The sequence below is a fragment of the Mchenga conophoros genome, linkage group LG5 (genome assembly GCF_057382185.1).
Source record: "Mchenga conophoros isolate Kocher_MC1m ecotype Shallow Benthic linkage group LG5, M_conophoros_male_GT1.1, whole genome shotgun sequence".
NCBI lineage: Eukaryota > Metazoa > Chordata > Actinopteri > Cichliformes > Cichlidae > Mchenga > Mchenga conophoros.
The window spans coordinates 10,540,711-10,565,227 of record NC_140530.1 but is presented as its reverse complement, the minus strand read 5'-3'; the positions used below and the strand labels follow the sequence as shown (position 1 = coordinate 10,565,227).

General features: G+C 42.9%; 1 protein-coding gene across 4 annotated transcripts in view; it reads left to right on the top strand.

Annotated features, from left to right (window-relative positions):
* The first annotated feature begins 3,288 nt into the window (after positions 1-3,288).
* Positions 3,289-24,517, top strand: part of sulf2a (sulfatase 2a) — a 47,839-nt gene continuing 26,610 nt past the window's right edge. For 2 of the 4 annotated variants that reach the window (XM_085273210.1, XM_085273206.1), the window contains exon 1: positions 17,729-17,858. The gene's annotated coding sequence lies outside the window, so the exon portion shown is untranslated. Of the gene's footprint in view, positions 3,545-4,908; positions 4,994-17,728; positions 17,859-24,517 lie in introns of those variants that run through there. The other 2 variants (XM_085273208.1, XM_085273209.1) reach the window with 2 other exon arrangements.

Genomic DNA, 24,517 nt, shown 5'->3' with positions numbered 1-24,517 from the left:
CGGCTGCTCGCCTGACTGTCGCCTGCCTTCCTCTCCCTCCCCCTGAAATGGAACAAATTATCCAGCTACTTTGGTAAAACAAGGTAATATATTCATTTTCGAAAAAAGCCGAGAAAGCGGCGACTACAGATTACATCTGGACAGCACTAGTTGGTGTTTGCCTTCTCTGGAAGCCATTAGAGAAAAATAGTTTCCCTGGTCTATCTGAATGGTCTTCTCTCACGTTTCACTCGGGGTGAACCTCGCACATCTTCTCACCACCTGTATCAGCTCGAGTTCCCACTCTTATTCTTGTTTTTTTTATTTTTTTTTATCTGTCACAAGACAGATAAAGAGGGTGAGAGAAGAAAGAAAGACACCAGATACAAGAGAGGGAGGGACTTTATGTGAAAGACAAAGAGGACAAGTAGTCCCAAGTGCTAAAGGTGACCTCAGCTATTCAGATTACAGGTGCTAACTGTCGGCATGGCTCTCAACTGCGCTGAGGGCCAAGGGGCTTGAGTGTCAAGCGTGAAAAAAAAGCTGAGCAGACACAATTGCTGCTCTCAAAGAGAGATACAGCTCTAAATGCAGCTCTTAAAAAAGTGGCAAGCTAACTCTGGCTGATGCGATAACAACATTTGCTCTCCGCTGATGCCCTAAAGCCCTATTGACTTTTGACCTAACCGAAAACCGTCACAGTGGTGAAAACACTGCTGACGTCCATTCTTTTACCCACTGACAGCCATAAATAGGCTTAAATGCCAAGAGATTTACTGTAGAGCAGGCTGAGAGGCAGCTAAATTTATTTGGTTAGTCCTCCAGTAAGTGCTGATTCATACTGTCCTAGTGAGAATTGCATATTGCACAATAAATGCATGTGTGTGTGGCCAAGAAAAAGAGCCACTGGATTTTGTTTTCTAGTCGTGAGCCTGCTCAACTAAAGAAAGTCTTTGGCGTCCTGTCGTTGCGCAATCAGCCACCGGCTGGCCTGCGAGGCGTATGCGCTGCTGGTGTGTTGAGACCCGCAGATTGGCACAACGCTGTGTGTGAATCATCAGGCTTTCCAGAGTAACACCACTGTCAACACAAGTCTACCCAACGCCCCACTGGGAGAGGCCCAGCAGCAATGGCAGTGCACCCGGACTGGTATTAGCAGTGTTTGTGCTCTGACAATGAGGCAAACACAGGCTTAGCTTGTTATCCTCTGGCTTAGAAAACATTCTGCCTGGTGACGAAGTCAGGTATAAGGAAAGCAATCAGAATGAAGCAGAAGGTGAAAAGTGCTGCATGAATAATGTGGCGAGGGGTGATATCTTTAGAAATGGAGGTGCGAAGAAAAGCAGTTATACACCAGTAATGGGTGAGAACTGCTTCCTTGATCTGCAAATTGAACAGATGAATATTAATATTTAATACTAAGAGTTCATAAAATGCTAAATCACACAATCAAATTCAAACAATCATAAGGAACAATACGCACAGCTGCTGTTTGCATCACACTCCTGGTTTCTGCTGTTGGGTATGAACACTAGCTTGTTCATACCCAACAGCTAGCGGCTAGCCTGACTAATGCTTTTCAATGCTGTTGGGTAACACTGAGCTAATTTCTCACACTCATCACAGAGGTTGACTTTTCACTGGCTTAAAATGAAAAGAAATGTACGTTTCTTTCTGTACAACGTGCACTGCCACTGATTTGTCTGGATACTGTAGCATTGTCATCTTTTAGCCTTTAATGCTAATGCAATAACCAAGCGTATCATTTCAGGTTCGCTAGTCCTCAAATGACATGAAATTTCGTCAAAGCAAACAACAACAAGACAATACTTCAAAGTGAAAGTGCTTCTGTTGTCTGACTGCTTTTTTGTGATGACTAAAATGACATTTAAAAAATTAAATTACATTTTTTTTATGTAAATACCGACCTTCTACAGACCTGGTTCCTGAATACAGTCATGTAAAAAATAAATTCACTTGACACACGTGACCAAAGGTCCTCCTGGAACTGACTGTGGGAATTAGCTCAAAACGAAAATGTTAGCATTCATGCCCTGTCAGGTTAGAAGCGGACCAGAACACTCTCAGTGATAAGTGACTTGTTACTGTAAAACTCCATAGTGTTCATGTCAGAACAGGTTATTGTAGAAAATCTGACTGATCTTTTTTTGCGCATGTGTGGCACCATTTGCCAAACCAGTCAGCCACAGTGACTGCTAAAGGTGCTGCGGTGGTTGTGTTAACTCGGTTTGTAACACACTGCTTTAACAGGGCTATTTTACGGCTGTGTTATGGCGTCCTGAATGATCTGCTCTCTGCAGTAACCGCGTCTCTCTCTTCACTCGTGGTAATTTCACCTGTGTCAGACTCACTGTAATAACAGCTCTATTGCTAAAAACAAAAACAATTCTCAGAGCGATACTTAAACAGATGATAGGCTCGTCTCCCGGGGTGCAGCCTGTTGTTATATCTGCAAAACCTTTGTTATATCTGTGAGAAAAACGGCAGCTAACACAAAGAGAAAAGCTGTCATTTTCTCCTCAGAGTTGCAGCAGTTTTCAACGCTAAAAATAGGGCCGTTAAGATAGAGGCTCCAGTTCGGATGAGATGTTGTTAGTGCGTATGAGGCCTCTCTTCCAGGAGCTCAGTGCCTCTGGGAAATAATGAAAAATAAACAGAGAGTCTTGATGTTGACTCAGGGAGAAGTGATCCACAGGTTATTGCTGCACCCCTCTCTCTCCTTCTCTCCCATGGCTCTTGGATGAGCTTGTGTAATCCAAGCATATTGTCCCCGTACCCTCCACACACACACACACACACACACACACACACACACACACACACACACACACTCAGGCCTCCAGGGCAATAGATGTCAGATGTTGATGTCATGTTTCAGCCTTTTTAGCTGAGTTCACTCATATTTTGTGTGACTTATTCCAGTTTTTATAAATCATGAAAAGAGGTAGGAGATTATTCTCCAGTGACAGCACAACTATGAGGTAACAGATGAGCTGCTTAGGTCTCTATAGCGATCCAGCTCAGCACTGCTGATGATCAGGAAAACAGCTGAAGGATTTCCCTGACTTGCCTGAAATGCTAAAGGCTCCTTGCCCCCCCTCCTCCCCTGTCATCAATATGCTTCATGTGCCACACGCTCCTAATGTTAAACATTAAGAGCGTGTGTGTTGTTTTGTTCTGTGACATTTTGTTATCTTAATGCACAGAAAATGGCATTTGAAGCATTTAATTGAAAACATTTAAAGGATAAGGAAACTGTGCTGGGGTTCATGTAGACGGAGGAGGATGGAGGATGCATTTGGAAAAGGGTGATGTGAAGGGATTAAGTTAGTATGCTAGATTATCCCACACACCTCAAATCTGGAGTTCACCCCCGCAGCCAGCTACAGTTTTGATTATTTTATTTTATTTTTTAAGAAATACGCAGATAATTTGATGCCTTTCAGTCAGTCCTGCCAGGTGAAAGTACACCACAGCGACTCCTGCCTGCCTGCCTGTTGTGAAAGTAGCACACTAAAGCTGGTGGCGCCATCTTGTGTGTCAGGTGGGTATCTAAACACGACGTGTCAAGAGATCCTGACAGCAAACATGCAGCGAACTGCTCAGTGTGCAGTGTGTTGAACAGTTATCCACTCATAACCGCGCTCAACACTTAGCTAGTCCACACTTTACTCGACGGCGACGCTTTAATACGAATAGTCGGTAGAGGTCGCTGCAAGATAATGCTAGCCCACGTCAGGTCGACAACACCGGGCAGTGAGGATGTGACCGTTAGGTATGTCAATGTAGTGTATTTGTAGGAGAAAATAAATATACTAAATATATAAGAAGCCAACGAAAAGTATGCTTTCGTTTTTGATTTTGATTTTGATTTTTTTTTTTGCCATAACCATATCATGAATCCCCGTTGTCTCCCTAATAAACTGCTCATGTTTTTAAAGCTAAATTCATATTTAGATTATGCTTCATCCCAGCTGCATGTATGCCTAAAGAAGTGGTCGTGCTTTCTCAGCAATGAGTGCTTTAGCTTGTTTTGTTTTGCTTTGTTTTAGGAATAAATCACATGAAAGTGATCTTTTAGGCTTGTATCTGAGGGAAGGTTTTTTTTTTCCTTTTTTCAGCTGCATGAGTCACCAATTTTGTGTTTATTTAGTAAAACAACTCATAGACGCACTTTGTGTTGCACTAGGAGACTTAAAAAGCAGTTAATAGGTTACCAGACTCAGCAGTCAGTGAACTGTTTCATTTATGCATTAATTAAAATAAGATGCTGTTATTCCTCCACCAAGGAGGAAAACATTAAACCCAAAACAGCAACCTGTTTTGGGTTTAATGCAAGTCATATACACAGTCACGATGCACAACAGCGAGATCATCAGCTTTTATTCGATGGCCGTACTTGCCCTTGGAGCCAGTGTTTGCCTGCTGCTGGTCTATAAATCTTATCTTTGTCAGACTAACAAACAATGAACGCAAACCGCTTGTGTTTGCAGTTATGTCATGCAGGAGAACACTTTCATCAAGCTGTGAATGTGATATTAATAGACTGCGAGTGATGTTTGAGAGATTCAATAAACTGAATGAATTATAAATGATGTGTCCCGGAAAATATTAGCCAACTCTAATCTCTGAACAAAACATTAGAGACCCCGAGAACTGTTTCAGCCTCCCTCTATATTGCTGCAAGACATCTAGCATGTTAAGAGACAGGCTGGTGTCTGTCAAATACTCCCACTGTTTCTCCCAGCCTTTCTCCATCTGTCCCTCCCTTTCACACAGAACCCAGACTCAGGTCAGCGATATGGCTCGGACAGTTGTTTGGGGTATCTGGGACATCCATGTCTCAGTGCAGCTGTCACAGTAAGGTCCTTCAAAAAGCTCTGAATTATACTGTTATTCTTTTTATAGGCACACTTGTTAAAGAGAAGAAGCTCTGCATGACAGAGGTCTTCACAGGGGAGAAACAAGGCTGGCAGATGGAATCATTCAAAAGGTAGGGAAGCCCAGATTACAGATATTGGTTGCAAGGGGAAGAATTCAGATCCTCAGAGAAGCTGATGTGCTTAAGCAATATTTTGTAAGATTTCTAATGAGTACTGGTCCCCTTTTGGAGTGTTAAAGTATAAATCTTTGGTATCACTTTAGGGACTATCTTCACACCAGCTTGTAATTACAACTGACTATAAAGAGGGTAGAGGTAATTCTTCAAGTGCAAACACTCAGTTAAACAGGCAGTGTCTCAGTGTGTACCTGGCTGAAGTACAGTGACTGTACATTATGTTTTTCTTCTTAAAACTGTAGTGGCTCGCTAATGTCAAAGTATATGATATGATTTGAAAATATTGCAAGATAACCTAACTGCAATTTGACGACGAGGTTTTTAAATTTAGTCTTTTTTTGGTTGTTTTTTTTTTTCTTTTTCCAATGAAGCTGGATCATCACATTTCTGTGCATTCTCCCTTTCTTTTGTACGTGGGAGAGTAGTAGCCTGACATTCATGCTTCCATATGAACATGTATAGCTTGTTTTTTCTGGCATAAACATTCAACTGGACTCATGGATGAGCTAATTAGACATTTTAACGTTGTCGATAAAACATAATTTTCAGCATCATAACTTAGGAACAGAAAGGGAGATGATGTTCAAGTTTCCCACCTAATTAGACCCTAAAGCCTTTGACGGTCCTCTCTACACAAGTCTGTAGAAACATAGATGTAAACTGCAGCTTGACTGGAGCGAATGGTGACAATTCTATTTTAAGGATACTTTATCTTGATACTTCTCCAGTGTGACCTACATGCTCAAAAACCTCAGCAGAGTTTGTGTGCAGCATGGATAGGAACTAATAGGTCTAAACTCTTTTTAGCTGTTTCAGTTAAAGATTTCTGATATTGTTCGTGCTGGCGCACTGACGCATTGTTATGACTCGCTGGGATAAAAGAAAAGAGTCTCCAATAGCTGCTCTGCTTTTTTCTGCTATAGTAAATCAAACAAAGGTCTTGTCTTTCATTGTTACTACGAGCTAAATACTTGTGTAGACTTGAGATAGACTGCTTCAAAGAGCATGCTTTCGCTATCTAAATTCTCATTTCCATATGAAAATACCTTTGAGTACCTTCCAGAGAGCATAAAGTGATTACTGCTTTATATTAAACTCAGTATAAACATGCAGTATAACAGGTAGCACTTAACTGGATTACTGTAATCTAATTATAAGACCTCCCTCCCAAATCTCTTCCCGTTCGGGAGTCGTCCTCACCGCAACGGTAGATTTCTCTTGTGCACACTAAGCTCTCTGTGTGTCGAACATAATGTTTCTGCTCCTCTGCTGGTGTGCCTTTATCTCCCCCTGTCCCTCCTATCCATCCATCTGTGCTCTTCCCTCGCTGACTCTGTCTCTCCTCTGAGTGTATTCCAGCCATATTGTAGTTTGAAGTGTTTCTGCTTCTAATGAGCCGATTGTTCTTGTGTTTTGTTCCCCTCGGGGAGTGTTGTGTTGCTAACATTCTGCTCACAACCATTTTAAAACATATTCACTGCACCAGGGAAGGATTGGGGGCCAACAAAACAATAATGCCTTGGAGCATGTACAAAATGAAAAATGTGTTAATGACAGTCGCACCAGCGAAGTGACAGCGTATTCTTTTCCTGTCAATTAGACCTTGGTTATTCAAAAGCAATTTGCAACTCCCTGCAGAGTAAAATGTGTGCCATCTCCCAGGCCTTTCACTGTGATTGTGTAAGTGATGTATTCATTCCATTTCTCCGTGTGTGTCCTAGTTTGAGATAATATTAAGGTTAGAGACAAGCCACAGCACTAAATCTACACAGTTTTCTTTCTCATGAAAACACAGAAAATATATATGTAGCTCTTTTTCAGGTGTGTGTGTGTGTTGCACTCCTGCACATAAGGCTACAAGGGGTATTGATACAGCTGGCATTCAAGGCCCTGATTAATTGCCATGGCATTTGGCTGTTCTTGGTAAATGCCATATCCCATGCTGAGCGCTTGGTTAATGGATGTCTGCCCATTGCAGGCCCAGCATTGTCCCTTTCTTTTCTCTCACTCCTTCTTTCTCTCTTGCACCTATTCCTCTTATCCATTTGCTCTCCTGCCTTCTCCTCCACATGTGCTTCCTAAAGGTTAGCTGTGCTTTATTAGCAGGAATAGATGCACACATAGACTGGTCTCATGCAGCTCAGACGTCCATTCTATTTGACAGTTTTTTCCAGAGTAAGCTCGACATACAAGGGCTCAGTCTGCTCTGTTTCTACCAGCACCGGTTCAAATGTAGCTGAAGGTTGCGTCTTCTCCCTTTTCTCTTTGATCTGTGGTAAATGTGTTGTGATAAGAGCTGAGGAGAGAGCGCTACCTTCAAGTGTGTGTACTCACTAAAAATTCTAGTTTGTCTCTATATCTCTAAGAAGAAAAAAAAAAGATATGAAGAATTAGCTCTCGTTCTCAAGTGAATTACTTTGCTCTATCTTAATGAGGTTTGCCGTGTCAGAGGGAACAGTTCAGAGCGTGCATGCTAAACAGACTGAAATTGGAATAGAGTATTAGCTCACAACTGCAAAAATACCTTCTCTCTCCAGCTCTAATTCCAACACTGCCACGCAATTATCCATATACACAATTTTATCTTGTCACTTCCAAATGGCAATATTTTTCTTTTCCCTTTCGGAAAAGTAATTCCAAAATCTAATTAACTGAAGAAAAACATGTCACCAGTATTGCTGGAAACATCAAATGTAGTTATGCAAATGGCCCCGTGGATTGTAGAATGTGATTTGACAGAATCTCATTCTGGACGATTCAGGTCCAGATAGTACGATTACTCAGCCATATCTGAGTGAAGGCAAACAGGGAGGGATGAGGCTGGTAATTTATTGTGTTGGTATTTCTCCTGTTTGACTTCAGACAGCTCATTAAGGGGCGAGGTGTCACCCAGCTGGACAGAAAGACAGACAGGAGCGTTCCTCTAATGGGCCCTCCTCTGCTCTGTCTACATCAGCTCTTTTCTGCATTTTGCTTTGCTGGCTTAATCTTCGACTTTTAATATTAGGTGCCAAATGAGATTTTACACAATTCATCATTTCATTTCTCATGGGGGAGAGAAAGGTGCTACTTCATCCTCCCACTTGTCTTTAGTCTGCTTACAGGGCTGTTTTAGGGCAGCAGTGGAGCAGTGGCCAGAGGGCGGTGATAAGAAAAGGATGTATGCCAAACATTTCTTTTTCAGGGCACAACGAAAGGAGATGACGGCGGCTGTGTTATCGCAGTGTGCTGTACAGGTGTCATTCTGCCGTAGCTAGCTGGCAGCAAATGGTCCATATGCTGCGAGAATGCTGCAGCTCAATTCCCATTTGTCTCTGCTGTTAGATGTGTGCTCATGTAAACACAGGCAGTGAGGGCTTTTAACCATAACCCGTACAGTTACATAACTGCAAAATCGAAACCACAAAGAGAACATCAGAGCCCAAATTAGCCTCTTGAAGAAGAGCGCGCAGAAGTTTTTCTAATGATTTTGAAACATTTAGTGCTATAAAAAAGTAATAAACATACTCACACATTAGCAGAAAGCTCCCAGCAGTGTTGCCCTTGCCTTGTGATGTGAGTCCTTACACCAAGCCCTTCCCCACACCCTGACAGCTCCTTATTGCACGCCAGCCAGTGTTTGTTTGCACACACAGAGAGCCATACAAAAAAGATGTGAGGTCTACTCTGGTGCAAACAAGTAATTAACCATTGAAGACACCCAACACGCCTGCTTGCTAATCATAGCCATTTAAAGCTGCCGGCTTTATAATTCAGGCCATTCTTCCACTACGGTGAGTGCACAGATTACAAGGATACTTCAAGGCACTTGAAATTTCAGCAAACGGTGAGAGTCCCGTGTGACTGAGTGTACGCATTGTTTTGTGTTACAACAGGTGTGCAAGTAGAGTGGCTTTGTGATGCGATGTGTCTCCAAATAAAGATCTGAGAATATGTAGCGAGCAAGTTCATAAAAAATGTTCATTTAATTATATTGTAAAATTCACCCATTTCTTAGTAATTCAGCTCCTCTGTGTAGCCGCCCTCACATCATTTTAAAGTGATTACAAATGTATTTGTGCTAAAAACACTGGGGTGCCTTGTTAGACAAACCCACAAGCACTTCTTATTTAATATGTGTGGCAGATATTGCTCTGGGTGCTGTACATTAGGAATGCAAATAACACAGCGTCAAAGAGGTTTCTGTTAATTAGCTGGAGATGTGAATGCTGGCTGTGGTCCATGTCGGCTTGTGTTCCTTGGGACCGCAGACCACGACGGGGGGCCACTCTTTGATCTGTGGATCCCACAGTCTGCTAACAGTTCCCTAACCGCTGCGCTGCTGCTGCACATGCACGGATGGGAACGAAATGTGTAGCTTAGTGTTTGCTTCTGTACACATGAATGAGAAAATCTGTCGTCCACTTTTTGCAACACTTTCCTTTACTGTGAACCTATAAACACTCGAGGTGTTTAAAGGCCTGGAGTCTTTAAGTTAGCTTCGATTTGTTTGTGGGAGGGTTGTTTTGCGTTTTTTGGCTTTTTCCTTCATCATAAAATTTCCAATTTATTTCCGTTCATTTTTATTTATATATCACAAGTTCACCATACCAGTTTTCTCAGGTCACAAGACACTAAAGAACAAAGACTCTACAATATTATGGAAAGAAACCTAATGATTCTCTACAAGCGAGCTCTTCCACTCAGGATTTGTATTTATTTCTCAGCTTCAATTTGGTTACTTCCAAAAGCCTGTTTCTAATGCAAAGGTAATGGATTCCTTCAGCATATCTACATGCATGTAGTAATTATGCCACAAATAGTTTCAAAGGTTGAGATTTGCAAAACCAAACTTTGGATTCCAAAGATGTGTCATGTTTGTGTGTGTTGTTTGGAAGCGCTCGCCTTCATTCATGTCATTCTGTTGTGCTTGCTGTCTTTATTTTCCCACCAGGGTTCTCTGTTTATATACCACTTGCTGATCCCCCCCTTGTTGCTGGATCATCTTTGTACTGTCAGTAGTCAACCACTGGAACCATTTTCATTTTGTATTCCTTGTTTCTTCCTGTCAGGTGTTTTTGGATTTTTTGTGTTTTCACCTTCCACTTGCTGTTGTTGTTAGTTTTGTTTTTGTCTCACTGTGTAAATGTGTATTCTCTTTCAGACTTTTGTTTCTGTTTCCACATCCTAAATCTTTTTTCTTTTCTGAAAAGTTCAAAAAAGTTGAGTAAGCAATGTCCTCTGGTTAAACTGTAGCATAAATAAGTCCACAGGTCCATGCTTAACCGTGGACCTATGGACTTATTCATCCATAATATAGTGGAATTGATTTATTTTTGTAAGCAGGGAAGCGCTGGCAAGTCTTCTAGTAGTCTTCAAGCTAAGATTATCATGTGCCTAGTAGTAAAAAAAACATCCTCAAGCCTCCTCCTGACTTGGCTAGCTAGTGGCCCAGTAGCCTGCTGCCTGCACCAACTTCCAGCCTGTTGCCTGTCCCTGCTTCTTCCCAATGGCTGATCTAGTTTCTGAAACAATCCAGATGGTTAAGCTGGCTCTGTTTCCACACCACCCTGCTCAAGTTCCCCAGGTAGCTAGTCACTAACTGGTGAGCCACCTGTCACTTCTAGATCCTGAGTATGTTAGCAATTGGGACTTCTAACCTCCTACCTCGACCACTCCCTATAATTGCAAACCTCATGCCTGATTCCAGTTGTTCTCAGGAGTCTGAACTCTGGGGGCCCATTTTGAAGAGAGCACACACTAGAAAAGGTGGTTCAGTAATGTCAAGGTTTCATAAATGTATAAATATCTGCTGACGCGACTGACCTAACATTTGCCATAGCCTTCACCTATTCTTCCTGTAGAGTTGGCTGAACTCCTAGCTGGGGAACATGTGTCTGTCTAGTAGTACTCTGGTCCAGAGTTCACCCACCTTTGAGGTCTGGCCTTCTCAGTAGGCCACCTGCATGGCCTTCAGAGTGGTTCCATCTCTTCTGTTGGCCTCCTGCCTGGATCCTATAGTGTCTTCATCTTTACTTCTGGCCTCCTGCCTGGTTGCCAGAGTGTATTTGCCTTCATTGTTTGCCTCCCACCAAATCCCTTGAAAGGGCTCAGCCTTCACCACTAATCATCCTTGTCTGCTATATTCTGGCGATATCTTCATGAGCAAGAACAGATGCCAGCGTTAATCTAGTTAAAATGACATTCACGCCCTAACCGCAATAATGTGGCAAATCTCCGTTGGCGAGTTAGCGCGGATTGCCCCGTGCGTGGGGCTGGACGGTGCTGACGCTAACGAGCTAACCGCATTGATGCTGTGCAGATGTCAGTATCTGCATTTATAACAGCCAATAAATGAAAATTAAAAATAAAAACGGGATTCACTTACCGCAACATCTGCAGTCAGGATAAGCAGTCACACCATACTGGTCATCATTTCACTAAGTCAACAAGTTTCCCCTGCACTTTCACACGAGAAGGATGGTGTTGGCAGCATCTGACTGATTTCAAACATTGATAAATATACGGGCAGCTAAACTGTACTATGGGAAAAATATGAAGAGGTTAAAAACATAATATAGTAGAAACTGAAAGCTCTGTGCTTAAACATTTAGAGCAAAATGGAGTACATATACCTGACAACGCTGCCTATAGTCATACTGGCAAAGAAAATGAATCATTCAAACGTATGCTTAGTTTGTTGACTCACTGCTGCCAATGCCTGTCGCACACAAACACCAAATAGCCAGTGAAAATATAGAGTATCACATAAAGAAAGAGACATGCACAGTTTTTGACTTTCTGTTTCCTTAATTATATAAACATGGGTTTATGAGTGAAAAAAAAACATTATGCAGGTACACGAGGAATATGGAAAAGTGGGGATTCAGTTTTAGCATAAGCACCATTTGAGCATTTTCAATCAGTTCAGTTGCTTTTCCCACCTTCAAGTAATGCATTTGGGTTCTTTTATACTCTTGATGCACAGCGGAAGATTTATTCCATGAAGCCCTGAGTTCGCCTCCCCCTGCTGGCTGATGATCACATAACATGGGCTCAGTTAGCAAGCCTGGCGGGGTGTCCCAATTCTAATTACTATGTGTTAGTACACCATGTAGTAATGTTGACAGCACACTGTTTTGGCAGATCAACAAATCGTGTACTGTTTTGTACTAACAAGAACGATAGAAGCAGTGCGGCACGGCTGTCAAGCTACTGCTTAGGTACAACAGTCTTTTCCAGAATATTTTGAACTGTCAGACAAAGGCATATCTTATATTGTTGGTAACTAGATAAATCCCAGTGTTTTCCATGTCTACACGGATAATCAAACCTGTTCAACCAGGACACCATTTTTTTTAACTTTTGCTTTCCTTTGTGTGTCTGTGTTTGTTGTTATTTGTCCTTGACGTTTTGAGAGTTCTGTGTACGACCTAAAAACTAGAATGAAATCTGTAGTTCTTGTCGAACAAAGGGAGACAAAGGCTTTCCCACAGTTGTTCTCTTGTAGATTTTATATTTTATTGCAGAGCATTTAGTTGGTCTTATTCAGACTTTCTTCAGTGTGAAATAACCAAACGCTTAGCAATTAAATTTAAAATCTGCACTGAGGACTTTGCTGAAGCCTCTGTTCTTTTTAATTGTACCATTCAGATTTGTGGGACATTCATAAATGAATTATAACATCACCTCAGGGTATGGAACTCGGCACTAGAAAACAATGGCCGCTCATAACAGACTTATGAACTATTTATATTTTCAGTGGGAGCGTGTGATGTGGCAGTGACGGGAAGGATGAAATAAATAAGAGGAAATTACATTGGACATGACAGGGCGATGTGTGGCATGGAGGGATGTAATGATGTAGGGCTAAGTCAGCTAATCTATTCTGCTGTTGTGACGACCTTCTGTGCCACAGAAACATGCACCGAGGAAACATCCGGGAGCAATGAGCACAGCTGCAGAATGTGATTCTTTACACTATTTGTATTTGCAGTAAGTTAAAAGAGTTAGCCCCTGGTCATACATATGTTTAATGCTCTGATGTGTGTGCACAGTGTTTCTTTCAAGGTCTTGTATTTTTAGGATTATTATTATGTTTAAGCCTATGCAAGCTTAGGAGGATGATAGACTGGGTAATTTGGTTCCCTGCCTCTGAAGCTGTGTGCTCGGAGGTTTACTATTATACCTGCAGTCGTGTTTTTTTATTTTGTTTTTTAGGAGAACTTCTCTCATGCTCAGTTCTGTCAATCTTGTGTCCTGAAGTCCCCATGTAGTCAGCTCCTGGGTTCTTCTCTTCTTTTTCTCGCTGTTTTCTTTCTGTTTCTCATCATAATGTGGTTGTGGTGATGTAGTGCTGTCTCAATGCACAGGACCTACTTGTAAACTCACACACCCTCAGATCAACCAGGGATTCATAAATTTAGTATTTAGTATTTAGTATTTATTTATTTATTGTCATTGTCAAGAACAATGAAATTGCGTTTGGGGCTTCCATACAACCCAAAAAAAAAGAAGAAAATAATAAATACCCCTTAAAACCCAAGTGTACATATTTAACCCAGTGTGACTCCAATGCAATAAGACAATCCTTAGCAATAATGTTCGTAGAAATTCAGACAAAGACCTGAGAAACATGACAAAATACAACAATGCAACCCATTCAATATTATTGTACTGTGAGATATGATATCAGATATGATAGTTATCTATTTAAGAAAGAGGGGGGGGGGCAGGAGGGGGAAGAGAATAAAGATATGATGCACCAATGCAGACCAGTTCATTGCTATTAAGAAGTTGGATATGGTTATTGTCCGTGAGAGGGGGGCAGAGAGTTCAGGAGCCTCACAGCCTGTGGATACAGGCTGTTGGCCAGTCTGGATGTTCTGGCCTGTATAGACCTGTACCTTCTCCCTGAGGGCAGCAGATGGAAAAGGTGGCGCGCAGGGTGATGTTGGTCCCGCAGGATACTGTGCACCCTCCTCAGACAGCGAGTGGGGAAGATATTACTGATCTCTGGCAGACTTGTTCCAATAATTCTGCCAGCTTCTTTCACCACCCGCTGGAGTGCTTGCTGATCAGCCTTGGTGCAGCTGGGGAACCACACTAGAAATCCATACGTCAGAACGCTGCTGATGGCACAGTTGTAGAAGTTCAACATCAGAGATCTGGGAATGTGTGCGCTCCGCAGTCTCCTCAGGTAGTAGAGGCGCTGTTGGGCCTTCCGTACAACTGAGGTGATATGGTTGCCCCAGGACAGGTCCTCGGTCACAGTTACCCCCAAGAATTTAAAACTGCTCACCCTCTCCACCGCCTCACTGCCAATGAAGAGAGGCAGATGGTTGTTATGGCCCCTCTTCCGGAAATCTACAATGATCTCCTTGGTCTTTTTGGTGTTTAAGACCAAGTTATTGTCGTGGCACCATGACTCTAGTTGTTGCACCTCTGTCCTATAGTTTGTCTCATCATTGTTGGATATAAGTCCGAGCACTGTAGTGTCATCTGCAAACTTAACAATGAGATTGGACGCGCAGGAGGAAATATAGTCATGGGTGAAGAGAGTGTATAGCAGAGGGCTCAGAACACACCCCTGAGGGGCACCGGTGTTGACCACAAGGGTGGAAGAGGTGTTCTTACCCACTCTGACACTCTGTCTACGGTTAGTGAGGAAGTCCACAATCCAGTTGCACAGAGAGGAGTTAAGTCCCAGTTGGTGGAGTTTGGGACGGAGTTTGTATGGCCGGATGGTATTAAAAGCCGAGCTGTAGTCTACAAAGAGGAGCCGTGCATAGGTGTTCCTGTGTTCCAAGTGCTTCAGTAATGTGTGCAGCACTGTGGCGATCGCATCCTCGGTTGACCGGTTCTCCCTGTATGCAAACTGGTGCGAGTCCAGGGATGGTGGAAAAGCAGCTCTGATGTGTTTAATGACCAGTCTCTTCAGGCATTTGGCGGGAATGGGGGTGAGTGCCACAGGTCTGAAATCGTTCAGACATGTGACATTTGACTGTTTTGGGATGGGAACGATGGTTGCTGCTTTGAAACAGGATGGTACCAGTGAACAGGACAACGAGGTGTTATATATAGAGGTGAAGACGTCCGCCAGGTCCGCAGCACAGTCTTTTAGCACCCGGCCCAGCACTCCATCCGGCCCGGCCGCCTTCCATAAATGCACAAAGGCCAGGGTGATAGTGGTGGTGAAGAGAAGTCAGCCTCGAACCAAGTGGCCCTTACCAAGAAAATAATAGGAGTAGAGCTCTCAAAGATAGAGAGCGCCGGTGAAGAGAAGGTAGTAAGAGGGTCTGTTTCATTTGCACCGAGTCCTCCCCTCGTCATGTAGCCAGCTGACAGGGAATATTTTTATCAGCCTGGCGCACACAGTGCAGAAAGGAAACGAACTCATTTGTAAAAGCACACTCACAGCCAAGGACAAGATCTCAGCATGATAGAAGAGAGCTGTCTTTTTGTTCTATCAGAAGTGAAATCATTCATTTTTATTTATGCACCTGCCCCACCTTATCATGCGAAGGTTGTGCACAAGGCCTTTCCCACTTTGTGTCAAATGAAGCAGAAAACAGAAATGTAAAACGTGTTCCCCGCTGTCTGGACCCTTCCTGTGCTGAATTTTCTCTGTGTCAGCATAAAGACATTTATTGTCTTCCTTCGCATCGTATTTTAGTCTTTCCATTTCTTTCCGTGTCTTTTCTTCCTCGCCTCTGTGGAACTTTCTTCGAATGCAGTTGGGCTGAAAAAAGTCACCTTTGTTTAGATAGAGAATTTACTCTGTCTGTGCATTATCCACGATATTCATGGTTTACATGTCTGTTGATTTGCATGAAGTTACAAGTTGGTAGGATGGCACAGCTTAAGAGTGCGTGAGAGGAGGCAGCAGAGACGGAGAGTGGGCATCAATTAAGCATGTGCTGAAGTGGCGTCACTGGGCTGCTGTGTTGGCATGTCTGCACCGTTCAGGAAAAACATGGCTATCTCTGGGGCATTGTTTGTAATTTGGCATGTAAGAACAGCTAGATGGCTCCTTTATGTAAGCAGTCCCAGAGTCGCAGACATAATCTCATATGCATATATTGAAGAAATAAATAATTTTACAGAAGTATATTTTGTTTTAAGATTATTATGAAAAATATTAGAGCAGCCTAATCCATTTTTACAAAGGGCTTATGCTTCCAATTGGCTTGTGTGACAATGCTTTTGAATGTGTTTTTTAATCAGGATTAGTGTTGAATGAATCTTATGTGGAAGCAGGAAACATAATTTTCTTCATCCTCAAATGGCATGCAAATCCCTTGCTCTAAATTGCTTGTTCTTCATCTCCAAAAGGACAGTCATGGCCAGAAAAATACTGTTTGGTTTATTTATTTATTATTTTTCCAAAACAACACGGTTTCATCTCTTTGCAGCGACACAAATAGCCTAAGTATGACAAAGTGACAGATAGATGATCCATTGCAGATGATGTAATTGAAAACGCTAGGAGGGGGTGGACAATTAATCTCTCTTTCTCTCACTGCTTCAAATTTCCATGGAGAAATACCTCAAAATGCAGATAATTGATAAGAGTGTTATTGATTAGATGGTTTGGGAGGGGAGGCAAAGAGGTGCAGAGGTTTTCCATCACTAATCTTTCTGGCTGTGACTGCATCTAAATAACCTGCAGAGAGGGATAAACAGGCGCATCCATCATGGGATGGCTGGTGGAGACAATGATGAATGCCTCCACCCTCTGCCACCCTCCGCTGCACCTCTCTTTCCTGGTCAGGGATAGGAAGTGACACCGGCACTCAGGAGAAATACCAGGCTTCAACTGAGCAGGAAAACGCCTGCTTTAGCTCTGCTGTGATGGAAGGACTCGGGGCAGACTTTCGGTGCGGGTTGTTAGAATTATCCCCAGCCCTCCATCTCCTTGTCTCTGTGAGCTTGTAGGATTATCCATCTTGATTGATCCTGTTTGTTTTGTCAAAAAGAGAATCAGTTTGGAGGATTTCTGAGTGTGTGAACTCTCCCATGTATCCCTTCTGTGTGCTTGTATATAAATTGATTGTGGTGTGGGTTTCTTTTCTATCTGCATGCCCATGCACTGCGAGCCAAATCCCCTGTGCTGCTTCGACCCAGTGAGCAGGCGTGCCCACGCCAGCTCTCCTCAGAGGTGCCAGTCTGATAGATATGGTGTGTGTGCCAGGCTGTGCCTTTTCCTCCTCAACCCTGCGGCACTAAGATTGATCCTCTGTTCCCTCCCATTCTTTTCTCTCTTTTTCCTCTGTGTGCCTCTGCCTTTATGAGACTGTGAATAGGTGAAGCTCCCAGGCTCCAACAGATGGCCGGAGCTGCCCTGGTTCACTGTCTTGCGTGGATGCGCGCACGCAGGCACACACACACAGATATATATGCACACACACACAATGCCCACAAACATTACTGCCCTGTGAATCAGACCCAACAGGAAGAAAGAGAGCAGAAGCACAGCTAAAACTAATGGGTAACAGCCAGGTAGGAAGACGGAAAAGACGTGCTCGAATAACAACAACAATATTCCAAAAGAAGTGGACAAAAATGCTGCTGAGAAAGGGAGCGAGGGTGAAATTGAATTGTAGATTGAGGGAGCCTCTCTCCTCCCTTTTTCCCTCCCTCTTTTATTTATCTCATGTGAAACCACGCCTCCCTCCTTTCACTTGTCAGTGCATCTATAACAGTGAGCTGTCTGCACCGGGCTGTGTGTGGGGTGAGACGATCTCCTCGCTCTGCTAGTACAGCGGACCCGATCTGACCGGACCAGACGAAGCTGGATGGTACTTGACTGGCCAAACAGGTGTGTGCATTTTTATCTGTGCCTGTGTGTGGATTTGTCATAGATGACTGGGGACAGCATGTGTATCCCTCAGTATGTGATTGCTTGTTCCTCCACAGGACTTGCTTTCAGAGTAGCGTATCTAGAAGGTACAGTGCTGGAGCTTTGCCCTAGTTTACACTTGAATGCTCTGATCCATTCTGTTCGCCTCTGAGATTTATGCGTGGAGTCGCTAACGGCACTGCTTATTGTGGTAAGAGAGATGGGACTGTTCATCGGATGCACTGGAGTATCTGGCTTTGAATCGGAGCAGTAAGGGGATAAGCTGCTGTTTATTTGGTGGAACAAGTTGGTAGTTTGGGGGCTTTAATTTGGTTTTTAAGCGATTGTCTCTATAAGTGTTTTTCATGTTTCAGCATGCCTTATAATATGCCACCGAAAAGCAGCTTTAACAGCAGCTGTGCTGAGAATCTGCAAGTGTCTACTTTATCCACTGAAACAAGTCAGTGCAGCTTTTACTGTTATTTCGTCTGTCTTGGTGTTACATCCTATTTATAAACTTCTCTTTGTCCTCATATTTCCCAGTTTTGAGAAATGCTTTCGTTGCTTTGTATTTACTCAGCCAAATATAATCCTGACTGTTGCTGAATACTGTGTGGTGTAAAATTAGAGTGAAAATCTGAACTTTTTCCCAAGAAAAGACCAGTCCAATTTTGAATGCTTTACACTGAGTAAACCTCAATTTGCAAACGGACTCCTTCAATCTTGAATCGCCATTTCGTTAAATGCAGCCGCTGCCACTCCTGTAAGAACCTGCACAGCTTTAGTCTGGTCCCTGTGAATGTACTCGTATCACTGTTTTAACGTCTTTATGGGTCAAAAGGCTGTGTCACCACCAAGTGGTGATGGTTAAGAGCAACAGAGTCAGGGGATGACCTAGTGGCTGCAATATTAATGACAGAGACTGCTGAACGTCCCGTGTTCTTTGTAGTGATATGGGGTGAACAAACGCAAAGATGGAGGAATGGACGGAAAGTAAAGAAGCTTCAGAGATCTGTTCTTAAAGCATTCATTATTTATCACAACGCACTCTGCCATGGAAGCTCTAACCCCCACATCAACTGGCCTCTTTTCTCACTAACATGCCAGTGGACTGAAGGAGGATGCTCCCATTTAGTCTACCTGTCGGCTAATCCCCGGACATTTTAAGACTCCATCTTTATGCTATACACTTACTCTCGTACACATGCACACACCTACATGATGTTTTGTTCATATTTATGTTTGCACACACTAAGCAGTAATTGCAGGGTTACACTCACTAATGTAATGGGATGTGAAATTACAGTCGCTTATTTGTGCTGACTTAATTGCAGACATGCAGCGATTGCACGTTCAGTGCAAAATTTGTGCTCATGCACACCCAGCACATGCAGAGCACTCCGTCAACCATCAGCCATTTTCCTCTTAGTTTTGTTCTTTTGTTCACACACTCTTTCTTAGACACATGAATTCCACACACACACACACAAAAACACAGGCACAATCAGTGGGAGTGACGACCTTGAGACCTGTTGATGTTGTTTGCAGCGGCCGTGTTGTGAATACATAAGAGGCCATGTGGGGCTCCCGGCAAAAATGGGGTTCTTGACACGCCATTTGTAAAAATGGCTTGAAAATGTGCAGGAGAACTAGCGATGTGAGTCTAGTGTCAAAGTGAGACAGCAGCATGAATATGTATTGTATGTTAATCCCACACGCTTGACTCAAGCTGTTGATGAAAACAGAGGACACGTTCCCCCATCTTCACTCTGGGGAGGAAGTGCTATCGACAAACCTATTGTCAGCACAGCCTCATCCCTGGGCACGGGGGCAGAGTGGTGACAGGTGGCAGATATCGGTGACAGCAGCCAAGGTGACACTGCAGGATGGGCTCTGAGGGCCCACGGGCGACTGGAGCAGCGCTGGTGTCTGCTCTTTTTATTGCCACCTTGACCTTTTGTGGTTATACACAGGGTGGTTAGATTAGAGGGTCGTAAAGCTAATGTCACCCATTAGCTTCATTCAACCCTCTGCATGCGATGGTTTACTTCACCTGCTCCATTTCCTGGCCCCTTACATTTCCTACACAGTCTAGCTAAAATGTTCCCGGTCCCTTTGTTTTTAGGCATATCTTCACTTAGAATGACAGATAAACTCACTGGGCTGCCATTAAAGTGACAATAGAAACTTCCCCCACAATCCTCCTCAGTGCCACTGTTAGAAACACAACACTGAATAACACACTTGTTTAAGCCTAATAACTAAACAGACTGTGTTACTTACTGATATAGTAGAAATAATACCATATAAATTTCCTGTTTAAATCTCTTGTTAAAAAAAATGCATGCCGGCCCGAGGTTTGCTCTTGTTTTTGGTCCCTAACACTCGCCACCTTCTTCTCTTTTTATTTTCTTTTTATCTCCCCCGACGGAGGAATGGGGCTCATTTTCTATTGTCAGGTAGAGTTGTCACAGCTACTGTTGTGGTTGCATCATCCAGCAATTCAGCTACCTGGGGTAAGCTACCAATAGATACTGAGGAGAACAAAAGAGCTTCTCCTCCTGTTTTGGTTGTGTAAACCACAGGGCAGCCATAGTAAATTCAGACTTTTGCAGAATTTGCGGTTAAACATTGTTGTTATTCTATAGCCTCTACTTGTGCACTCAGCATTTCTTTTAGAATGACTAATTAATGGCAAATCTTGGCAATTGGCTGTTTAAACATAACATAGTCCACTGAAAAGAGGCAGAAAGGAGGGGGTGGGAAAACAAAAACCTAACGTATACCGCCACGTTAGACCTTGTGATATATCGGCTGTGGCATTAATTATATATTGGGCTTAATGAATATGTTGGGTGTATACGACTGTATTCAGAGATTTTTAAGTAAAACACTGCTTCATGTTTTATAGGAAATATGTTTTCAAGTTTTAACCAGCAATCTAGGGTTGTACTTCTCACTGAAGAGCACAGAAACCCTCTTTATCCAGACAATAAGTAGTGGCCACGTGAATCCCTGTTCATCTGTGTCTATAAGCTGCTGTTAGCAGGTCCTGCTGAGGCGGCACAAGGAGATCAGTATGTAAATCTGAGAGCTTCTGCTCCTCTCAGCTAAAATGGAAGAAAGGCAGAAGGACTCCTTGAATGAAGCATCTCAGACACTCCTCTCTGGAAGCACAATGAGAAAGAAGCACAGCCCAGGACTGTTAGGAGCACGCTGGTGAAGTACATCGGTGTAGTTCTTTCTCCGTGTTTGTGCCTGTGTCGCGTCGGATAAGTGTGCGCTGTGTGCAGATGCAATTCCCACTGTTTATGTGTGGAAAGCCATTCGACTATTGTGTGCGAATGCAATCAGATTTCAATCTCTTCCCTCTATATGGCTGAGCTGCTGCGGCGGAGGTGCCCCCACGGGGAAATGTAATTATACCCTGCTGGCCACAGAGTACAGGCTTCACTGGCCTATCTGTCTCAGGAGAGACAGCGGCTGGAGGCCCCTTCTCACTTGCAATATCAAACAGCAGCGATGTCACTAAAGCCCTCTTATATCTGTGAATTTTGTATTAAATCCGTGCACCGCAATCTGCTCCTCTAATCAGCTTTTAAATCCCGGGGTTATCTGTGGCCTTTTGCAACAGTTTTGTTACAGTTGTGAATAATTTATGACAGAATTAACTGCGGTTGCTAAGAGCAGTGATTGGGAGATTTCAGAACACAGCCAATATCTGACTCAAGTTCAAAGCCATTTTTCTCACCTCTTTTTTTCTGTCTGAGAAGCGAAATCTTATCAGCGCAGATGTAATTATTGTCGTAATTGCTTTCATCTGCATTTTCTCCACCTGCGTCCTTCGTGAATGGCATTGAGGCATTGAAGAGTTTTTTTTATTGATCAATCTCTGATGTATATTCCTCTCATCCAAGCATGTGCTTCTGTTTTCTATAGCTGTGGCTCCTCTGCTGCCTGCTCTCAGCTTTGCTCTGAGGTGTGTGCTGAGATGATGTCCATTAGTAAGACAAAACAAACAGACACACCCCACTCTCCTGAATTTAGGCAAACAATCAATGAGAGCACTCAGATAACAGCAGACTAAATGGCCCATTGATGTTATGATTAAATGAATACAGGATGCAGAGATGATGGTAGGACACACCGACCCAAACCGACTAAAATATATTATTTTCTCATCTGGAATTTATATATACTGTACAAAACATCTCTCAAACCCTCCTGCCCTGTTCGGGCACTGTCGGCATGTGCTCAGGACACATGCCTCACAGTCGATCAATATTTTAGACTCCCACTCTTCCTCTGAACACTGAGGTTTTTGGTTTATTTGGATTTTCTTTAGGAAACTTTTTCTTGGTATCTCCAGTTTTTTCTTTGCCCAAAGGCTCCACTGTCACTGCTGCAGGCTGCTCTCTCCTTGTCATTATGGTCGCTTCCCATTCAGCTCTGCCAAGCCAGTCATGGCTACCAGTGCTGGATTAATGGTGTATTACACATTATTGGTCATTTATAAAAAAAAAAATTTTTAAAAAAGGTGACACAGCTGTTGATTAAAAAAGCAAGCTTTGGATGCTTGGTTGGGAGCAGAATACGCTCAGTTTTTGTTAATAGAGTTGTGTTAGCATGTTGCATCCACTCCAGGAGCTTGTTGGCTTTTGATGTCCTGTTCACAGAAATGGATAGTTGCTTCTGTCCTGTGCACATTTTTTTTCTTTTTGTGCAACAGTTTTGATGTGCATATCTCCATTTCTCAGCTGATGGGTCTATTATGATGTTCCTGTGTCCCACATGGACTTAAATCATGGATTATTCACAAGACACATTTGGGGTTTTTTCTGTCTCCCATTACTGTGATAATTAAAGAACCTAAGTAATGCAAGTAGGGACAAAATTGTTAGATTCATAATTATAATGTGATTGCTCTTCTTAGGAAATATAATGTCTTGCAGACAGATAAAATATGATTACAGTGTAGTGTTACTTTGAACTCCAGTACATTACAAAATAATAGATTGAACTGATCAGAGTGCTGATAGGCATAATGAGCGCTGTGTGATCTCGTTTGACAAAGGCTCAAATATGATTTAAAGCAAAGAAAAAATTAATAAATTTTAAAGAGAGAGAAAATGAAACAAAAAGCTATGACAAATGTGGGATATTCTTTAAGTCTTTGTTAAATCAGGAACAATGAGTTCAGCAGCAGTGAAGATTCCAAATGGAAATACTGAAAGTTGAAAATTTTACCCAGCAAATTTCAAAGCATCATCCATTTCATCATGTTGTACCTGGTCATGGTAACTTATCAGAAGTTCAGCTGAGCCCGAACGCTTCTGTCTTCTTCATTTCCCTGATTTGCTACACTCTAGCTCTACCTTAATCTCAGTTTCTGTGTTCTTCGCCCTCTCTCCATCCCTGTGTTTAAGTCACAACTGCAGTTTCCCACCTCGTTGCGCACCCTCACCCCTCCCTCGTGCCTCTCCCTCAGGGTGTAGCAGTCATTGTTGTGCCAAATAAGGTTTATGGAATTACAGATCTCTGAAATTGGATTTTCTCACTCCACCAAAGCACTGGGATTACAGATTTAAGCCCGGGTGCACTGGGGCACAACTGACCTGTGACTGAAGTGTTTTTTTCTGGCTTCACCCCAAGGTGGCAGATCAAGAGATTGATGTGCCAACAGCTCTGGAGTGAGAAAGGCAGGCAGGCCGGCAGATTCTTTGTATCAGTATGTACCTGGCAATTAAATAGATTCAGAGTCAGACAGCTTTTTGGCTTGTGCGTCTGGATTTCTATTTCTCTCATGTCGACCACTCTCACTCTTACACACTCCTCCACGTCTGTCCTCACAACTTTGAGTGTGTTTGATCTAATTCTCATCTAATGAATCTTTTGATCTTCCTCGCCTGACACCCAGACACATCCCAGATTTCTACATCCCAAAGTAGCTCAATTCGTTCTAATCCTTAAAATCTGGCTGCTGGTGAAGCAATTGATTCCAAGTGATGTACAAAGATTTGCACTGTCTGCCTGAGGCTTGTTTAAAGAACTGTGGGATTTCTTAACTAACCTTGATCCTCCCCCACCCCTCCCGTCCCCTACAAATCTACCTCATCACACCTCTAGATCAATTCTGTCATTATCGCTCAAGTGATTGTACATTAACCACAATTGGAGTGAGGAAGCAGACAGCGCTGTGAATGCAACATTAAGATGTTGGCAGGAAGGTGGTATTCATTAGAAGTGGTGGCTTTGTGAACTCTTAATTGGAGAAGAGATAGGAGTGAGGGTAAGGGATCAATGGAGCCAGAACTGAAGTTTCAGTCCACTGACATCAATCAGTCGCCTCTCCAATGAAGAACGCAACTAATCAAAAAAACATTGCCTCAGGCTTCCAGTTATTTGCTCTCACAGTCAAACGTGATCAGGATCACTGTAAAAAGACAGCTCATTCCAGCTTATCTGGAGGATGAAGTCAGCTCGTAGCTTATATTTGGCAATATTTGCTTCAAAATGTCATTACTGTTTTGGTGTAAAACTGGCAAGAACCTGAAATTCTCTTCACAGAAAGGAATATTAAGTGAACCCCTGGTGTATTTTTACTCCACTGCTAAAAATAGTCCCTTCCTCTTCATCTT